Source organism: Salvia splendens, chromosome 9 (assembly GCF_004379255.2).
Source record: "Salvia splendens isolate huo1 chromosome 9, SspV2, whole genome shotgun sequence".
In the NCBI taxonomy this organism is placed as follows: domain Eukaryota; kingdom Viridiplantae; phylum Streptophyta; class Magnoliopsida; order Lamiales; family Lamiaceae; genus Salvia; species Salvia splendens.
Window position 1 is genome coordinate 33049809 of NC_056040.1, and position 19363 is coordinate 33069171.

General features: G+C 37.3%; 2 pseudogenes; both read right to left on the minus strand.

The window, feature by feature from the left end:
* Window positions 1-364: 364 nt before the first annotated feature.
* On the minus strand, window positions 365-3266 carry LOC121746703 (annotated as a pseudogene).
* Window positions 3267-4591: 1325 nt separating this feature from the next.
* On the minus strand, window positions 4592-10519 carry LOC121748741 (annotated as a pseudogene).
* Between the last annotated feature and the right edge of the window lie 8844 nt (window positions 10520-19363).

The window sequence follows — 19363 nt, forward strand, 5'->3', positions numbered from 1 at the left end:
GTGTAATAACCTTTTTGAGAAGGTAAATGAGAAATATATGTTCTCAATATACATTTCCCCCTTGGAGATGCTCTTAGTGATGTAGTGTGGGTATTAATTTGACATGTTTTTTTCTATTGAAGTTTGAAAAAAACTGGTATGAACTCACCAACTGGATCTTATTGTTGTGAACTTTTGACTAACAATCAAAGCATGGTTATGATTGGTGAGCAATATTGTGTTTGAATAAAACCACTAACCCAAAATTGTGTTAGGAGAAATGTCACACTTCCATAACCCAATGTGGTGGAGCCTATTTACTTGAATATTTTCAGTGGGAAAACTCCAAACTAGAAGGAAAACCCATAAAAGAAGAGCAAGAAGCTGCTTGTTAATTTCTACTATCATAACTAATGGCCAAAACGCCCTTCAAATATAGTATCATATTGTAAATCTTCTTACAACTAAGAAACCACAATACAGAAAACTGCTCTACATTTTTACAGGATTCACCTTTTTACCAATATACAGTAGCTGGCAGATCAGCAAGAATTTGTTCTGCTGATCCTTTTTTGGTGATCCGGTAAAGTTACTCGATAGTGTAAGTATAAGGTCGGGATTGGTTAAACCAATGTGTCGCCTCTGAGAATATTGAACTTGCAAAGAGGGCACGTTGCATTGATACGGAGCCACTTCGTGATGCACTTGTGGTGGAAATGGTGGTTGCAGGGAAGGGTGCATAGCTCTGCTCCGTCTGCATACTTCAAAAGGCATATGCAGCATTCCTGCACGGTGAAGGAGCACTTTCGATCAGATAGAATTGAACTGAAATATGAAGGTATGCAGCAATTCCTGCACGGTGAAGGAGTACTTCATTCGCTTCCTCCTCAACGTTGATGCTACAACATATGAATATTCACAACGAAGCATAAACCCATAAGGTAGATTTCAATATTTCCTTTTTCCAAACTTCTAAGCATGAGAAGAAAAACAATCTTCTTATGGGTTATTGGCTGTTGCATTTTAAGCATTCAAAGTTTGAGCGTAACTAACCAAGCTGCCGAACGAGGTTAGTACATAAAAAAGCGATAATAGATACTTACAGAATCCTCTGGATGAAGAACAAGCTCTGCCATGGAGAAACTATCGCCTTCCAGTGCAGTTAAATCAACCTCTTGTTTCTTTTCATTTTGAAATTCCCCTTCAATATCCTGTGGCCTATATATATACTTGGGAAGAGACCTGATATCATTTTCAGAGGCTCCGTCTCCTATAGTCATTGCATAGGCGACTGTGGCTAAGATCGGGAAACAACAGAACATCAGAAGGAAAATGATGCACGCCATCGCAATGCAGAAGATCATGAAAAACACGTCGAAGGCTAGAAAAACCACTGACAACCTGCAATTTAGGGATCCCACTGGCTTTGGTGTCCATACTTCTTAATAGACAAGTTTTAATATGAAACTGTATTTCAAGACTTTGATACTTGAGTGCATCAAAGTGTATAAGGAATTAATCATAGCATACCAGTAAAGACGAGGTGAATCTTGCAGAAGTGGCTGGCCTCCGATTACTATCCAATAAAATCCAAAAACCCACCAGACGGACGAAACAATAGTATTAACTGACTCCAACTTGTTGATGATGCTGAAAATTATAGAAAACAAAATGAGAAATTCATATATCCGACTCTTCATTAATTCAGTGATTTATATTAAATGGCAATAGTAAGAAATTGGGAACGGTTTTACTAATTACCACCTCGCATTGCAACTATATGTCAACCAATCATTTCTTCACGGAAGCTTTGCTTGCCAAATACTGTTCTATTAACTTCATATATATCACATTGCGTACTATGACATTGCATTGTGAACATTCATATCCTTTTTCAGATTTGAAGGAATCTTCATTACCATTAAATATATATGATTGTCCCATTCAATAAAACCATTCATATGCATAAGTACAATAAAATAGATTCAACAACAGCAACTTTCTCCAGGTCTCATAAGTTATGTTGAGGTCATGAAAATCTTTTAATGACAAATCGATGTATAAAATATGAGTTTCATCTATTCCTAGCCTTGATTCCTACTTATTGAAGCACTGAGCCACACTTAAAAGCACTAGTCAAATATATTTCTGGTCTTTTATCCTCTTATCTGAAAAAAACCCATCAAGGTTCTTACTTCTTACATAACATCTGTAAGAGAATGCCTGATGGGGTGTCATATGACTTGTAAACAATAAGTAGCAAAGGCTAACCTATGGCATATCAACAAACTACACGATTTGGTATCAAACCAATACCATAAAACCGGGGCCAATATCTATCCCCCTCGATTCTACGTTTATCATTACACAATTTACATAGATGAAAGCTATATCATTGCTTCAGGATCTGACTAAAATACTCAACACAAATGGATATATTCTGAAAATGCAGCAAAGATTATTCAAAAGCTCAACTTCATACCCCTCAAAATAATAATAGAGTACCAATCATATATAGATATAAATATTAGAAGGAGCCCTTTATATTAACAAAGTCAACACCTGCAATGCAATTTCCCCTAATCTGTAATTTGCTGACTAGTAACATGGAAAACATAATTAATCACAAAACAAAACCCTCCAAAAGGACCAAAACCAACATGAATGATGAATGAATCACAAATTCCCATGTCCAAACAGTCCATAAAGAAATGAAGATGAAGTTACCTATTGTGAGAGAAAACTGAACACAACAACCCTCTTGGAAAACAGCAGTCTTGGTGATCAAGACTTCGCCTTTGGTACTCATCCCACACAAACCCCACATGCAGAAGGCACTGCAGAGCGTAGCCAGAAACCCACAACCTCAAAGGCGTGGAAGAGGGTGACCAGCAGCACCAACACAGACACCACAACAAATGCCAAGTTCCATATCATGTCGAGAAACAGAAAGGGCCTAGAATAGCCACAATCACCACCAGCATCCTCGCCATTGCTGTAAATTTCAGGTTCAACATCAATCAAGACTTGATTTTGATCGGAGTTGGCGGATGTTCTGGTAAAAGGGCGTGAGAAGGAGGTGGCTATGGAAGCTCTTGCAAACCCCACATCTCTGCCGCCGAGTAAAACCCGCGGAAATTCTTGGTTCATCACGAGAGAGAGAGAGAGAGAGCTATGGAGTAGGGGGGTGAAGACTGGTGGAGGAACCTATTGGGAAGGGAAGATGAAAATGGTTTAGTGTAGTTTGGAGGTGAGGTCCACAGGGGTTGGGGTTGGGGTTGGGGCGAGCTTAGTCATACGACACAAATTGTTTGACTACACGACAAGTAGACTACCTAAATAAATCCTCGTCCAACTGCAAAGAAAATTGAGGGAAATAGATTTGAAGGAGGAAATTATGGCCAGCCATAAATTGATTAAATTGTAACAAAAATTGATTTTTTTCAAATTTTTGATTTAATACTATTTGATTTTATTTTTATATCATTTTTATTATTTGTTGCTCAACATGTTACTGCTGCTTTTTCGTAGTTTTTGCTCAACTTATTACTACTGTCATTTCTTCATTGTTGCTCAACGTATACAGTAATTCGTGATATTAATGTATTTTACATAATGGAATTCAAAGATAAGTAACAACTCACAAGTTCATTCACACAGATATAAGGTTATATCAGTAATTATAATTTTTTTTATATATATAAATGGACTAAATTAACTTTTTATGGCCGGCCATAATATGGCCATTTAGCATCGCTCAATCAAAAAGCCTATTTTCTTTGATATTTGTCACCCATTTTTTTAAACATAATTTAACATGCTACTTTATAAATTATTTTGAGCAATTTAATTACTAAAAATGAGAATAAGAGGTCGTAGATTTTGGACAAAATAAATGTTTGCAGTAAAATTATTAACTCACCAAATTAAGTTCGTTGGGCTTTTGACCCAAATATTTATACCAAACTCTAGCCCTTTTGGTTGGGCGTATCGCAGGTCTAGCCCATAGGTTATTAATACTAGTTCATTTCCTCTTTTATTTTAATGATTTTTATATCGTCTGAAATCACTAAATATTTTAGTTGTAAGAAATTTACTACACCCTCGGTTCCATTGTAATGAAGTCATTTTTCCATTTCCATACGTTTCATAGCAATAGAGTCATTTCTTTTTTTAATAAAAAGTCTCGCTCTTACTTTTTCCTATCTCTTACTTTATTTTCTCTATTTTTTCCTCTCACCTCTTTTATTAGCTTTTTATTTAATACATTACACATTTTTTTATTAATCTCCGTGTCGGAAAGAAATGCTTTCATTACTACGGAACGGAGTATAATTTAGTATTTTAATTGCTACATTCATATGATTCCAAAACCAACTATAGGTTTTCTTTAAGCAATCATTCATATTCATAGAAACTTTTAGCATGAGTTTGTAGGGATATAAGATATTTTGTTGGACTTATTAGATTGAAGCAAGGTTTGGCCGAATTTGTTGTATCCACCACATTTTATTTGATTTCTCAAATATTAATTTTTCTTGTAATACATTTCCATATCAGTGGCAAACTTGTACAGTGAAGATAGTAGCAGGCCAGCACATGTAAATATTGCTTCAATAACTGAGAAACCCACACTAAACTTATTAGTACTAATATTTTACATATTACCATTTTAACTTATTACATTACACAATATTCAGACACAACCATTCCTTTAGTAGAAAGATACATCAACAGAATTTGATCCCATGGTTCTGATGGGGTTGGAGTTTATTAACAAGTCAATTGATGTCAATGAATGGGGAGAGACCACCACATCCATCTCATCGCCCACTTCGTCCAGCTGACTCTTGATCGGGACGATCTGCAAACGAGAATAGAAGATGAAACACGATCGGAATTACTATGCGGAATGGGGTGTGCCAGTGTTACAGTGGAAAACATCCGGCCTGGGCCAAATGCACTATTCGGCCTGATTTTGACAACTCTTATGAGCTAGTTGAAGGAAGGAAGATGTGTGATCCAAGTACCTTATTCGGAGTTTGGAACGAATTCTCATCCTTCGGGTTGCCAGATGTCAACACGACCTTTGTCGACCCCAATGATTGCAGCGAGTTCACCTCCAACCCGTCAACCGAAATCTGGAGTGTCACGTTGTTGCTTCCGAAATTCACCACCTACAAGAAGTATGTTAAACTTTTTGAATCTTTTACTACATAAAAAGCCAAGATTTTTAGCAGTTAAATTTAACAGTAACACCTTTATTCTCAGGTGTTTCCTGCTGTCTGCATCTTTCCATGTTATAGCAGAAGCAATGAGAGAGTTTGCAGGGTTAGATCGGAGGGAAGAATCAAGGAGGGTCGCCCCATTTGACTCCCGGAAGAAATGCTGCATCCAGTAGCTAGGAGTTCCATACACTTTGGAGGAGTCGAACACTATTGCATCCGGGTTCCACCTAACGCAAAATTGCAGCTTTCCATGAGACTGTAAAAGAAACTGAGACAAGCGAATTAGAGTGAAAGAGCCAACACATACGTCCTGTCATTCGTGTTCACAAATAGAGGTGCGTAACTTGCCATCTCAACAGCATCATTGTAGAGGGAACGAGAAGCATTCATCAGAATTGAAATCACGCAGCATGTGCGTTTTCAAATAGGACAAGATTAATACCAGTTCTTTTCAAGCCCGATGAGAAACCCCGCTTCAGCTATCGCTGCTATGAGACTACCCTTTCCAGCATCGTCTCCGGTGACAGCATACTCGCTCACAAAAGCCTGCACCATTTAATCACATCATCCAAGCATTAGCCTGCACCGAACTTGCAACGGTTGAAACTGGAAAATGCTGAAAGCATACCTTTGGACCACTTCGTGGTGCTTTATCGAACTTTTGAGCTGTTCCAAACACACTACTTGCGCTGCTGTATATCTGTCAGCATGGAAATAGAGGATAAGTGATCGATACATTACATCCATATTGTACGAAAAAAGACAAATCCTTACATGATAATCGTAAAAATCAGCTGGATGATCCAACGGCTTGGAAGAACCATCACAGTTTGATATTATTTTGATGTCGGGATAAGCACGCTTTATTGCGTTGTAGAACCTGAGGTAGTTCCCTGCATCATCAGAAAACAACAAGAAGCTCAACCTGCTATACTATCTCGAATAATAATTTTGGTTGATTATTTTATGCGTGTTCTTTACTCCATTAAAGGATAGATAAACAATGGGAGTCAAGAATTATTTTTTACCAAGGTAATATTTCTTTCCACAATCCTCATTCCCCACTGCAACGTATTTAAGGTCAAAGGGTTCCGGATGCCCCAATGCTGCTCGAACTGAACCCCATTTTGAATGAGCATCGCCTCGTGCAAACTCAAGACCATCCAATATTTCCTACAGTTTTGTAAAGAACATATTTAACCATGAAACAACATGCTAATGCGGATCTCCAAACCTAAGAAGCATTCAACCTTGTAAGCATGAAAGTTCCAAAATTTCCTAACAATGTTTTAGCAAGAAGAAAAAGAATCCATCTGCTTTTGAGACAGAAATTCGACTGACTAGATCTCAAGAAGCTGGTCAATGTTATACCTACTATATAATTTCCTTAACAGGCAGTGGGTTAAAAAAGATAGTTCGAGACAGTACTTGTATGAAAGGGAAGACGCTGGAGGTCTCGACTTCATCATTGTGGCTGACTCCTGAAAGCCATACGAGTAGAGGAGTTTTGAGTTAAATTGGCAACAAATATAGAGATTTAATTATGTAGTATAAACTGTACCATTGTTGAACACCCATATCGGTGCTGTACCCAAATCCTCGGCTAGCTGCATGAGAGTTGTATTAAATGGACAAAAAAGGCATCGAGATAGTGTGAACATGAGTACTGATTCGTGCATACTAAGCTGCAAATACAATGAAATTATAAATCTTACCTGGAGGAATTCAAAATGACCAAGCCCATCGTCAGTCCAATAATGCCAGACATCACCAAAATGCCCTGGCCGCTCCTCCCATGGCCCGATAGTTTCCTTCCAGCGGAATGCGTTTCTTAACCAATCACCTTCAACAAAACAACCACCTGACACCGTAGATAGATATTATACCCAAAGTGAGGCACCACACAACAACATAGTACAGTATAGTTGTAGAGAATTTCTTATGGAAACTCTGAACAAAAAATTAACGCAAAAAGAGTGGATCTGCATTCTGCACTATAATCAGCTGCTGGTGTTCAGTAGCCAACGTCTGTCTAAGCTAGTGGAGTGGAGTGTTTCCCCGTGACAAGATTGCTATGGCCGCAGTCATATAAATTAAACGACCACCTATATAGTAAATCTTATAGAACTTGATATTGGTAACAATAATACAAATCAGATTAATCTTTGCATCAAGAAGATTGAAAAAAGAAAAAAATACTGGCTGTACCTGGGAATCTCATAAATCCCGGTTTCAAATCTTTCAGCATTGCAAACAGATCATTGCGACAACCATGTCCCTGTGTTAAGAAGTAGCATTTTAATCAAGGTCACAGTAACACACAATTTTCACCATGATTAAATGATTGGGCTTGAGATTTGGACGCTCACATAAGAGCCCATTATTCAAGGGGTATGTAATGGCGAGAAATTTAGCATTGGGTAGGCATATACCTTGTATGTATCTGTGGGCATCAATGATACTTGATCAAACCATATGACACCTCTCCTGGTTGTTGTCAGTTGAAGCCTAGTGTTTGCATCACTTCCTTTCGCTTGTAAAGTAGCTTCCATCTTAGTCCAGTTTGAAACGTCAGAAGCTCTGCAACACCATGTACAACTCAAGGTTTAATAGAAGAAAAATTGGATAGATTATCAAAACTTAGACATCTAAGAACTAAATAAGGTACAAGTCACTGATTCTTACACAATGCTAGTAGTTGCCAGCGTCTGCATTCCAGTGGATCCAGTCAGTGACACAGACAAATTAATGGGCCCAGATGAACGTACATAGAACACCAATTTATATGTCTCCCTTGTTCAATATTCTGCAAAACAAAATAAGTAATGCAAAAGTCAGCTAAAAGTGGGCGTGAAACTAATCTTCACTCAGATTAATTCCGGTTGCAAGTTTTTAATGCATGGTACTTTATTTAGATGTTCAAAACATCGTACAGAAACAACGTCAACTGTTAAACAGTAGTCACTCAAGTATGTATCTTTGTCAAGATAGTTCGTAAATCATGTCATTACCATAATTTATACTCCCTCCGTCCCACTGAAGATGACTCACTTTCCTTTATGGTTTGTTCCAACTAAGATGACCCATTACTAAAATTGAAAACACTTTTATCTCTACTTTATTCCCTTTCTCTTAATTTATTCTCACCACTAAACATATAAAATAAAGTTGCATAAAATCTCGTGCCGCCCAAGGAAGGGGTCATCTTCCTTAGGACGGAGGGAGTATCTATTTATTACTGAGGCCTCTATAGTTCTAAAGAGAATGAGTTATACTTATACCATTCCCCAAAAGCCAGGGTTGTATATACCGACCCCTCCAGCTGGACAAGCTTTGGAACCTTCACCACAAAGCACCTCCATCTGTAATGCAATTTTATTTCGCTCAAAGCATGACGAACGGTCTGTTGACACAATCACAGATGATTCGTTCCCAATGAAAGACCATGGATCAATATTCGAAGGCACATTAGGCCCCCCAGCTTCAAAACCTGCAGTTAATTGCATAAGTCTCCACATGCTAGTTTCAATCTAAGAGACAATCATTTCTAAAACTATGGCATTGTTATTATTTTGTTATTTACTATTTTGGTAATGAAATTAAAAATCAAAATTCCTCATAAAATCAAAATTGTTGTAGCATTATTATCAACACAAGAAGAAAGTATTCTTCCACCGACCTCTGTTGCTGACAAGCTCGGCCCATAATCCTCCTGCACCAGCATGATTAATCTCCTGCAGACACCTCAAAGAATTTCATTAGCTCAACATAATTGGCAACATGGCTAAAGCTTCATGTGTCGTTTTAATAAAAAAATCTATTTTCTGCTTTTTAGCTGGAATACTAAAGTGAGGTGCTGATCAAACTCACCTAAAAAAATATACCAAACAAGGTTTTTGGTATCTTTTTTGCTGATGTTTCAGATGCGTTTACATAAAGAGCAACAGGCTGGTCTGCTTCAATCCCATCAGCAGAAGATTGGTGAAAGTAAAACGCACTCAACGCAATGAAAATCAAGAAGAGAATTCTGGGCCACGGAGTAATTGCACCCATCTCTTCTGCAATGGATCCAGTGTGTTTGGGCTATTTCAAGAAAGATGAATGCTAATTCAGTTTTCTCATATCATTTAAGAGGAGAGGAAGAAAGAGGAGCCAAACCAATCGACAGAAGCAAAGAACCATGTATAGACGTGGAAAAAAGTTCTCTTTCATAACTACTTAATCTTAGCTATATCACAACAGGAGTAATTTTTAGGTTCGAACTTTACTAATGAAGAAATTAACTTGTAGAAATTACAACCATTTATGACATAAATAATTATCTTTGGTTTCTCTTTTCATTTTGTGTTTTTGGAATGTAATGTGATTTTATTTAGACATTGGCATGAACACAAAGCATCCAAAGAAGTCCATGGACCAAAATATCGTCTGAAATCAGAAAACCAGTTTGTTTAACTAGAGTTTTCATACATATTAGCGTGATCTTCCATGTCACATTCTAGAAATAATCCATGTATTAAAAGTTACACTTAGCAACAGAAACAAAGAAGTGATAAGCTAAAATTGGCTAAACTGCGGACATGCATCAATCATATTCAGCAATTTATAATCATAAATTGGGTTTTCTTTCATTTGCAGTCCAAAAAGAAACAAGTTTAAATAAGAAATATATTAGTCAGGTTGAAATTCGGTGGTCACTCACCTCAGCCAGAGGCTCTTCTCTTCCTTCTTGATTTTAAAGTCAACGGTTTTGCCTAAAACAGGAAAAAAAAATTCCAACAGCAGAATGTGCCCTGCGCAATACTACCTTTTAAGGGAAACAAAGAAAACAATCTTCCTCTATAAATTATCCATTATCGAGAATTCCATAAATAGAAGAAAAGCTGGATTTAAGATTGACATCAAACGAGAAAGGAAAGGAATAAGTAGTTAGTAAAAACTGAAACTTTATTTAGTAAAGCCGAGATTTCCTTATTTATGAAGGTAATTTTACCTGGAAATGGTCAAGCAGGTAAGAGGGTGTTGCGCCGAGACGTTTGACTGTGTGAGAGAGAAGAAGAGAGAGAGGTGATAGTGATGAATGTGGATGATGATGAGAGAGATAGAGAGGGGGAGGGTTGCAGTTATATATCGCAACTCTTACTGGATGGATGGATGGATGGATGGATGGATGTTTGTGAATTGTGGTTACCATTAATCACTTTAATAGCGTTGAAATTTGTTGCCAAAAACACACTCAGTGTGTGTCTTTTCTTGCTTGAAGACACAACTCCAGATTTTGATCTTGCCTTTGGCTTAACGTAACCATCTTCCCTTAAGATTGGCCTTTCTTGCAAATGTGCATTTGTTATTTGAGAAATTAAGGATTACTAGCAATCGTCTACTCCTCATTAACTAACCTAGTTACTTAGAATTTGTCATTATCCTATATTAATGGTCGTAATTCTATCAATTCATAATTCCCATTTTAAGTTTTCAGTACACTTTTCATCAATAAATACTATATACTACTAAGTCTACAATCATCATTTAAGATGGACTTATTCAGTTTAAACTTATATAACATTGTCTACTGAATTATAAGGGCTCGTTTGATATGCTGGTTGGGTTATGCACATGTGAGATACATCACCAAGTTATTGGGCCTAGTCTGAGGGCCCAAGATTTTCATTAACTCATGTTTGATACGCAATGCCCATAAGTTGGCCTCCAATTTTCCCCTCTCTAATTTCCCTCGCATTTTCCCTCTCTAATTTCATTCAAATTTTTCACATTTCCTTCTCATTTTTCCCTCTAATTTCTCTCTCTAAATAGCCCTAGCGGGAATCACAATTCCCTGTCCAAATTTCCCTCTTATCTTTTGCATTGTTCTCCATATGAGTTTGCAAGGTAATCTATGGTTTTACACTAGAATTTTGTAACGATTCTCTTACTGCAACTCGCATGTCTGATGCTCCTTTTGAATTCTTACCATTCTATAAAGTAATTTTAATGGAGATCGTCGGACTTCGGAAGAAGGTTTCACAAAATGAGGCTTGAGCAAGATGGGTATGAAAGGGTTATTTTTTGAAACTGGGTACGCTTCTCGATGCTATGTTGCTAACCCTCAAAATGATGAAGATACATATCATTGTATTTTGTTGAAAAATCTGTTGCCCGAGTTGGGCTTTTGCAAAAAAACAAGGGCCACTATGGTTATACAATTTGTTATCAAACACCTGAAATGACCACGTATATATCTATATTTGGGTCATATCTTGCCATCACTAATATATCAAACGAGCCCTAAATATATACCAATCTCGGGTCATTCAACTTTTTTCTATTTAAATTTAAACAAATTGTTAAAATAATACTTTGAAAATTATTTTATTTAATGTCAATTCGATGAATCTGATAATAAGTTTTAAGGTATTAGTATAAGAGCATCCACAGTGGTGCGGATGTTCTGGCGGACATCCCAAAAACACTTCCTGCCACGTCATAAGGACTTCCCACTGATGTCCCGGCGGACATCCCCCCGCGGACATCCCAAAAAAACCTCCTGCCACGTCATAAGGACTTCCCACTACACAGTGACAAACATCCATAAGGACATCTCGACGGACTTCTCACAATAATAAAAATTCACAAATACACCAAATTAAACAATTTACGGAATCAAACAATTTACGGAATTAAAATTTCGACACAAATACGGAGAAATTGCAACCACTTTATTTTAAAAAAACATACATAGTACCAAAAAATGTACATAATTATTAAAAAAAATTTACATAGTTAAAAAAAACCGTCGTCTCACTCCTCGAATTCCCCACCGCCAGTATCCTCGTCGTCCCCGCCTGTAACATCCCAAACTTTTGTGACTCTTTTAATACGTTATTGGAATTTATGAAACTTTTGTTTCTATGTGATTAAGTGAGTTGCGTGAAATAAATTGTCGTGGTTAATGTGAATGATGAGCTTGAGTTTTTATTTTTTTCCAATGAGGGGAAATAATTAATAGGATCATGCATTTATTCTTTCTGAAGTCAATTCATTGAAAAATTCGGCCCTCCCTAATTATTGAAATAGTATTTCTTTTTGTGGATTTAATTAATTGTTTTGGGACATTATTCCAAATTAAATCCAAACCAATGGACCTTAAATTACACTACATGAAATTCGAACTTCATCCTTTTATCCTTGGGAGTTTTGAAAATCTCCAATAGGAGATTGGATTATTTTTCATTTGATTTAATTGGTGCTTTATTGACTCTCTTCTTTTGAATATAATCCAATTAAATCATGTTATATTTTATTTCTTCACTCCAAAATAAATAGAGAGTTGGGATTTTTGCCTTGGCTATTTTAGCCTAATTTTTTCGGCCCCCTCCAATAAATTTTGGAGAGTATTTTATTTGTTTCCTATTTTGTGGAATCCTTTTTTTTATTCAAATAAATTCCTATGTCTAATTAATTGGGGGTGTGAATATTTTCCTTCTATTCTCCTCCATATCACACGCCCCTATGCTTATATTTTTCCTTGTGGGAATTTAAATAATTGTTACCTATTTTATGGGAGCCTTTTCCATAAAGAAATTACCAAATTTAAATCCCATTCTATTTAATTGGGGATTTAAATAATATCCTTGTGCAATGACCCAAGAATTTTCGGCCCCCACCCCTATTATTTCCTACTTGGAGATTTAATTTATTTGTTCCCTTATATTCATTATATTTATTTCCTAAGTTATGAATATATTCTCCAAGAAGATACCAAATAAATTCCTTGTTGTGCACATGGAATTTTCGAAATTCCCTCACCTCCCACAAGCCTATTTTATTCTTTTAATTGTGGGATTTTTATTTGTTAGCCTATATTTTAATTCCCCACAATTTATTTATTTAATTTACCCATGTATTAAACCTAGCAAATAAATAGCAATTAAACAAACCCTAGCCCCCACTCTCCCTACAATTTTCGCCCCCTCTCTTCTCCCTCTCTCACACGCTTCATTCTTCTCCCACTCTCCCATCTCCAAAAATCTTCCATCCAACTCGTATTCTTGCAATCCGTGGAAGTTATTTTCGAGAGTCTCCGACGAATTACTTCATCCATCGTTTCTACCGATTCGTTTTGTGTCAAAGAAGGTATATTGCTCACTTCTTATCATCCTATCCGTTTTGACCATGTCCTTGAGTCCTACATGCATGTAGAGGGTGTAGGTTCGATAGATCGCAAGTTTTAACGGGAGGGAAAGTGTGCTTCGTAAGAACTTGTTGTTTTTGGCGTTGTTGTTTGAAATCATGTGAGTTGGATCGATTTATTGGGTGAATAATATGAGTTTGTATGCAAATATGTGTATGAGGAACGTGTAAGCATGATTATGTGTTTTCGAGCATGAAAAATCGGTGGTTGTGTTGTGGAAGTTTAAAAAACCCTATTTTCGAACTTGAACCAGAAATCTGTGATGCACGACCAGTGACTTATGATCTGTGTTTGACCCATCAAACGAACGAATTTTGCTATGCAATTTTTACTGAGTAAACTTCAAGGTGTTTTCTGTGTCTCGTGTGAATTTCAGCCTGTTTTATAGAAAAATGAATTTTTAATAAATTTTTGAAGTTGACTGCGCAAATCAGCCAGAAACGTGAGTTCTCGCCATGAATGTTTCGTTTCTGTTTGACTGACCAAATGACCTCCGATTGATGTGATTCTTGAACTATATGAAAAATTTGAAGTGTCTTCTGAGGCGTGTTAAATTTTCAGCCTTTTTGGGCATCGGATGAATTTATGGTGAATTTTTCAAATGAACTGCGCAATACTGTCGGAAATTGTATGTTACGACCAGAGAGTTTAATATGTGATATGACTGACTAAATGACGTGATTTCGGTGTGAAAATTTTCATGTATGAACTTGAATGTGTCTTCTGTATTGTGACCAAAATTTAGCTTCTTTTGAGGTCGGGTGAATTTATAGTAATTTTTACAAAACGGTCGCGCAGTTCTGCCAGTTTTCTGCCTTGTTAAAATAACTCTTATTTTCAAGTTTAAAAGTATTGTATGATGCATGTATGTCCAAGGAACGTGTCTAAATGGTGTAAGCACTTGTGATAAGTTGTAATGCGATACGTGTGTCTTTACACCTTTTCGACGTATGTTGGGTTGGGGGATTGAGAAAGACGATGAGAGAGAGACGATAGGACATGTATAGTAATATGTTGAAGTGTGAGGCTGACTTATGTTGTCGTTGACAAGGGTGTTGTGTATTCGTGAACTCGAGGATCGAGAGTTGCTAAGTTGGGTTGTGAATTGCTAAGCGAACGAGGTGGGCTTTCTTTTCAAACCTCTTTACGTTTCCGAAAAATATTATGTGGAGATATAAGGGTGGTTTAACTGTTATGTCATGCCATGTTGTTTTTGTTATGAGATTGTGTGCCTGATGCCTAGTTCGTATGAGTTTACTCCGTTAGGCTATATGGCTGTGTTGTGAAACGAATTCGGGTCCGAGTAGGGCCGTAAACCCTATCGGGCTGTGTACACTGGTGGGATCGCGAGCCGTCCTTGCAAGTCGGCCGGTCTCGTGGGCGAATAGTGTGGCCACACTATCGTCGCACTGTGATGTGATTGATGGATTGATGTGAAAATTGGGGAGATAAATTGTCTGGCCAAACTTGAATATTTTTGTGTTTCTCGTGATATTTTCTTACTACATAAAACTCGAGATCACTGGTATGGATGACATAACTATTATTAAAATGTTTTCGGCATGAGCCCATTGAGTACAACAAGTACTCAGCCCTGCATATTATTTTTCTTATGTGCAGGTTGAGCGGGATGTTGCGGTGGATGTTGAGCTGGCTTAAGTACTTAGGATGCGTTGTGTCGTCATACATAGGCGTCGTCCTTGACTCTCCTTGAACCGTATTTTCCGCTGCTATAACTTGAACTATGACTCAAGACTTAATCTTTCCTTTATGTTTTGTGTGTGAACATGTATGGTGGTGATGAGTTTTAAACTAGTGTATACGTTGTCTTTTTAAAATTTTATTCTTCGAGATTTAAGTTAAGTATTTGTTCAACTTTAGTTAGTTGATGTATTTCTTAAGTCTAATTTTTCCCGTTGTCCTTTTTAAAAGTATTTTACCTTATGTCTTTTCAAAAAAAAAATTTAACTTTAAACTCTTTAAACTAAGTTGTTTTCTTCCTTTAAGTTAATCAAGATGTTCTTTTTAAATTGTTATCCATGCATGTCGGTCACGATCGCCGCGTTGTGGTACCCTTGTATGGGCGGTCGTGACACCGCCGTATCAGAGCTTCGTTCTTTCGCTCTGGTCCGAGAGTCTTCTTTTACCTTAAGTCTAGATTAGTGAACCCTATTGACTAGAAGTGTCACGAGGCTCAACATCCAAAGCATCACGCTCAACCAAGGAAAGTGAGGTATGTTTTAAGTTGTTGAAAGCATGTGAGATCAATGCATGAAATTGATGATGACATGATGATGATGTTTTGGGCAAGTGTACGCATGTGAATGAATGTTATGCGTAAAGATGAATTGTGACGATATGACTATGTGGAATATGAGTATAATCGACATGATAATCTAAGCGCGTGTTATATATGTAAATACAATATTGTGATAGTGTGAACATGTGGAATATGAGCATGAATTGACAAGATGATTTAAGCACGTATTGTATGTGTGAATAAGATATTGTCATGGTACGATTATGTGAGACATGAGCGAGATTGATATGATGACCTAAGTATGTGTTATATGTGTGGAAATGATATGACGTAAGCATGTGAACATAGGAAGATTGAGTGTTTTACATGAAAGATGGAAATTGATGAGTTGTTGTGAGAATGTTGAAATTTTCAAGAAAAAAAAAGAGTAATCTAAAAATTATGTTTCAAACACATATGTGAAGTGCATGAGTGTTTTGTTTGGAATGCATTTAAATATGTTGTGAGCTTTGAAAGATTCACATGAGTGTTTTGTTTGGAATGCATTTAAATATGTTGTGAGCTTTGAAAGATTCGCATGGTGTTTTGACATGTAAAAAAAATGGAAAAAGGGTTTTGCGGTTGATGTTTTACAATATTTAATGACTAGGTGTTCTAGTGAAGTTTGATTGAGGAAAAATGTTTATGTTGTGGAAAGTTATTGGAATTTTTGAAAATATATATATATCTTTGAACTTTAAATGAAAACATGTAAGTTCTTTCTTTTGGGAAAATTATTGATCAATGGAAAATGTTGTGTTCACGAATGGTAAAAAAAAAATTGAGTTTCGACACAAAAAAATAATAACTTTTTCGTTTGGAAAATTGAGCTATGAAAGTGTGACGTTATGTATGTTATGAGGTGCGAAAGTGTAAGGAAATTTTGTATCAAAAGTTTTGAATATAATTGTGAAGTTTGAAAGTGTTTTGTTATGGGATGTGAAAATGTGGTGTGTTTATCTTGAGGTATGAATTACGTTAGATGAAGATCTAGGAGATGATGAATCGTATGGTGAACCTAGAGTACCTAAAATATAAGCCTAGTTGACCGTGTGAATCGTAGTTCTAAGTTGAAAACTTAACTATTGCTTTTCCGAGCAATGGAACGTACGAGAATATGAGAGTTGAGGCAAACGCTTAAGTCAAGGTGCGAGACACGAAGAACCGATGCTAAGAGATATTTTCATGCAACGACAAGCTATCATACTCGCGATTTAAATTAGTATAGTTTAATCTTGTGTAAGTGGAAGCACGATGGAGATGATCTCCATACCCTGCTAAGGAGCACGAGGATGATAACCATGTCCTACGAGGATAGTCATTATGACAGGCAAAGAATTTTATGAAGATATGGATTTCAACTATCGTTATTAGTGGCAATGACACTAAGAATCTCAGCGTGGGATCCACAGTTCTTAGAGCGATGTTACTAGTTTCGGCGTGCGAAAGATGAACAAGGAGGTGCGACTTTAATAGCTGGAACAAACTATCCTAATCAACAGTTCTTACTTGGATTATAAGAAGTTACCTTTCAGGACCTTTGAAAAAGCCGTGAGCCATTGTCTATTTAACAGCTTGTTTCATTCACCCCTTGCAAGTGATGCATATTGTTTCTTTTCCTCCATTGAGTCATAACTCACTCTCAGTTCTTGGAAAGTGGTGTTGCCTTCATAACTTTGGACACTTGGATTGATTGTAGTCTTCTTTGACCTATTATTTATACGGACCATACTTTGACTCTGTGAGCCTTTGCTATTGAGTTTCATTCCTAAGGCCGCTTGCAGTTTCGTCCTTCAATATAATCATGTTTCACAGACATGTTTTCCTATGGGATATTCTTCTTCGAACTTTTGTTCAGCCTTTTATTTTGTCACCATGTCTGTGTCAAGTTCTTTCTTACAGAGTGAAATTCTTTTTGGTTCAGTTCATATATCCTTTCCATAATAGAACCTTTCTTTCTACAAAATGAAGTTAAGGCATACATTTTGTTCCTTGCCTCAACAAACTTAATCCACTTGATTTTTGTTTTCAATAGCCCCTTTGACTTAGATTTCCTTTCACAAACTTATGAACCCATTGATGTGATTCTGTTAGTCCATATTATGATTTTCCTTGAACCATGATCAGTACCGCTTTGTGACAACTGTCTGCATTTCTCAATCCTCATGCAACTGATCATTTCTTTTCCTCAACCCTTTAAGTCATTATCCGTGTGGACTTTTCAAATTTGGTCGGACAACTGAATTATCTTTTCGGTAGCCAACTATGAGAATTGACATTTATTTGATTTCATCCCATATGCATGACATATCTTATGTTCTTTCAAGCTCCGTGGGGATGATCATAACCAATTGTTACAATTCGAAATCGGTTCATATCCAAGTTAAGACTGTTTGATTAAAGATTGTGTTCTTGATACATATTCTGAGTTCTTGATGCAACATTGCAAGGAGAGAAAAATTTCTTTTCAAGCCCCTGGCGACGAGCCTACTATCTTGTATGGGATTTCTTTGAACCGACAAACCCCCATAATCCCTGCTTTGCAAGCAACTATGATGATAAGAAAAGGACGTCCGGCGTATCTTGTGTACTGGAATGGAGAGGAAAAGAAGGATTTGAAAGTGGAACACGTGGCAGTAGTGCGAGATTTTCCCGATGTGTTTCCCGAAGCTTTGCCAGGACCGCCACCCGACAGACAAGTGGAGTTCACTATTGACTTGGAACCAGGGTCAGCGCCAGTATCAAAGGCGCCATATCGAATGGCCCCTAAGGAGTTGGCCGAGTTGAAGATTCAGTTGCAAGAACTGTTAGACTTGGGTTTTATTCGACCTAGTGTATCACCGTGGGGGTGCCTGTATTGTTTGTTAAGAAAAAGGATGGAACGATGAGAATATGCATCGACTATCGTGAGCTCAACAAGACGACCTTGAAGAATAAGTACCCACTGCCAAGGATTGACGACTTGTTTGACCAACTTCGAGGAGTGGGCGTATTCTCGAAAATGGATTTGAGATCAGGGTATCATCAACTAAAGGTCCAACGAGAGGATGTGCCTAAGACTGCTTTTCGCACTCGTTATGGCCATTATGAATTCGTCATGATGCCATTTGGGCTGACAAACGCCCCAGCCATTTTCATGGACTTGATGAACCGAGTTTTCCACGAGTATCTTGACAAGTTTGTGTTAGTCTTCATCGACGACGTGTTGGTATACTCGAAGAACGAGGAAGAACATAGATGGCATCTACAAACAGTGTTGGAAACGTTGCGAAGGGAGAAACTGTACGCCAAGTTCAGTAAGTGTGAGTTCTGGTTGACTCGAGTGAACTTTCTAGGTCATATTGTGACGGCAAATGGAATTCAAGTAGACTCAGCAAAGGTCGAGGCTATGCAGAATTGGAAATCACCGAAAACACCAAGTGAAATCCGCAATTTCTTGGGATTGGCAGGATATTACCGACCGTTCATTGAAGGATTCTCTAAGATTGCGAGACCGATGACGCAACTACTAAAGAAAGGGATTAAGGTGGTTTGTAGGGCTGGCAATTTTTGACACGACACGATAACACGACACGAACCGGCACGAAAATAATGGGTTTGGGTCGGAGCTTATTGGGTTCGTGTCCTTATCGGGTCGACCCGTTAAGGACACGAAAATTTCGTGTC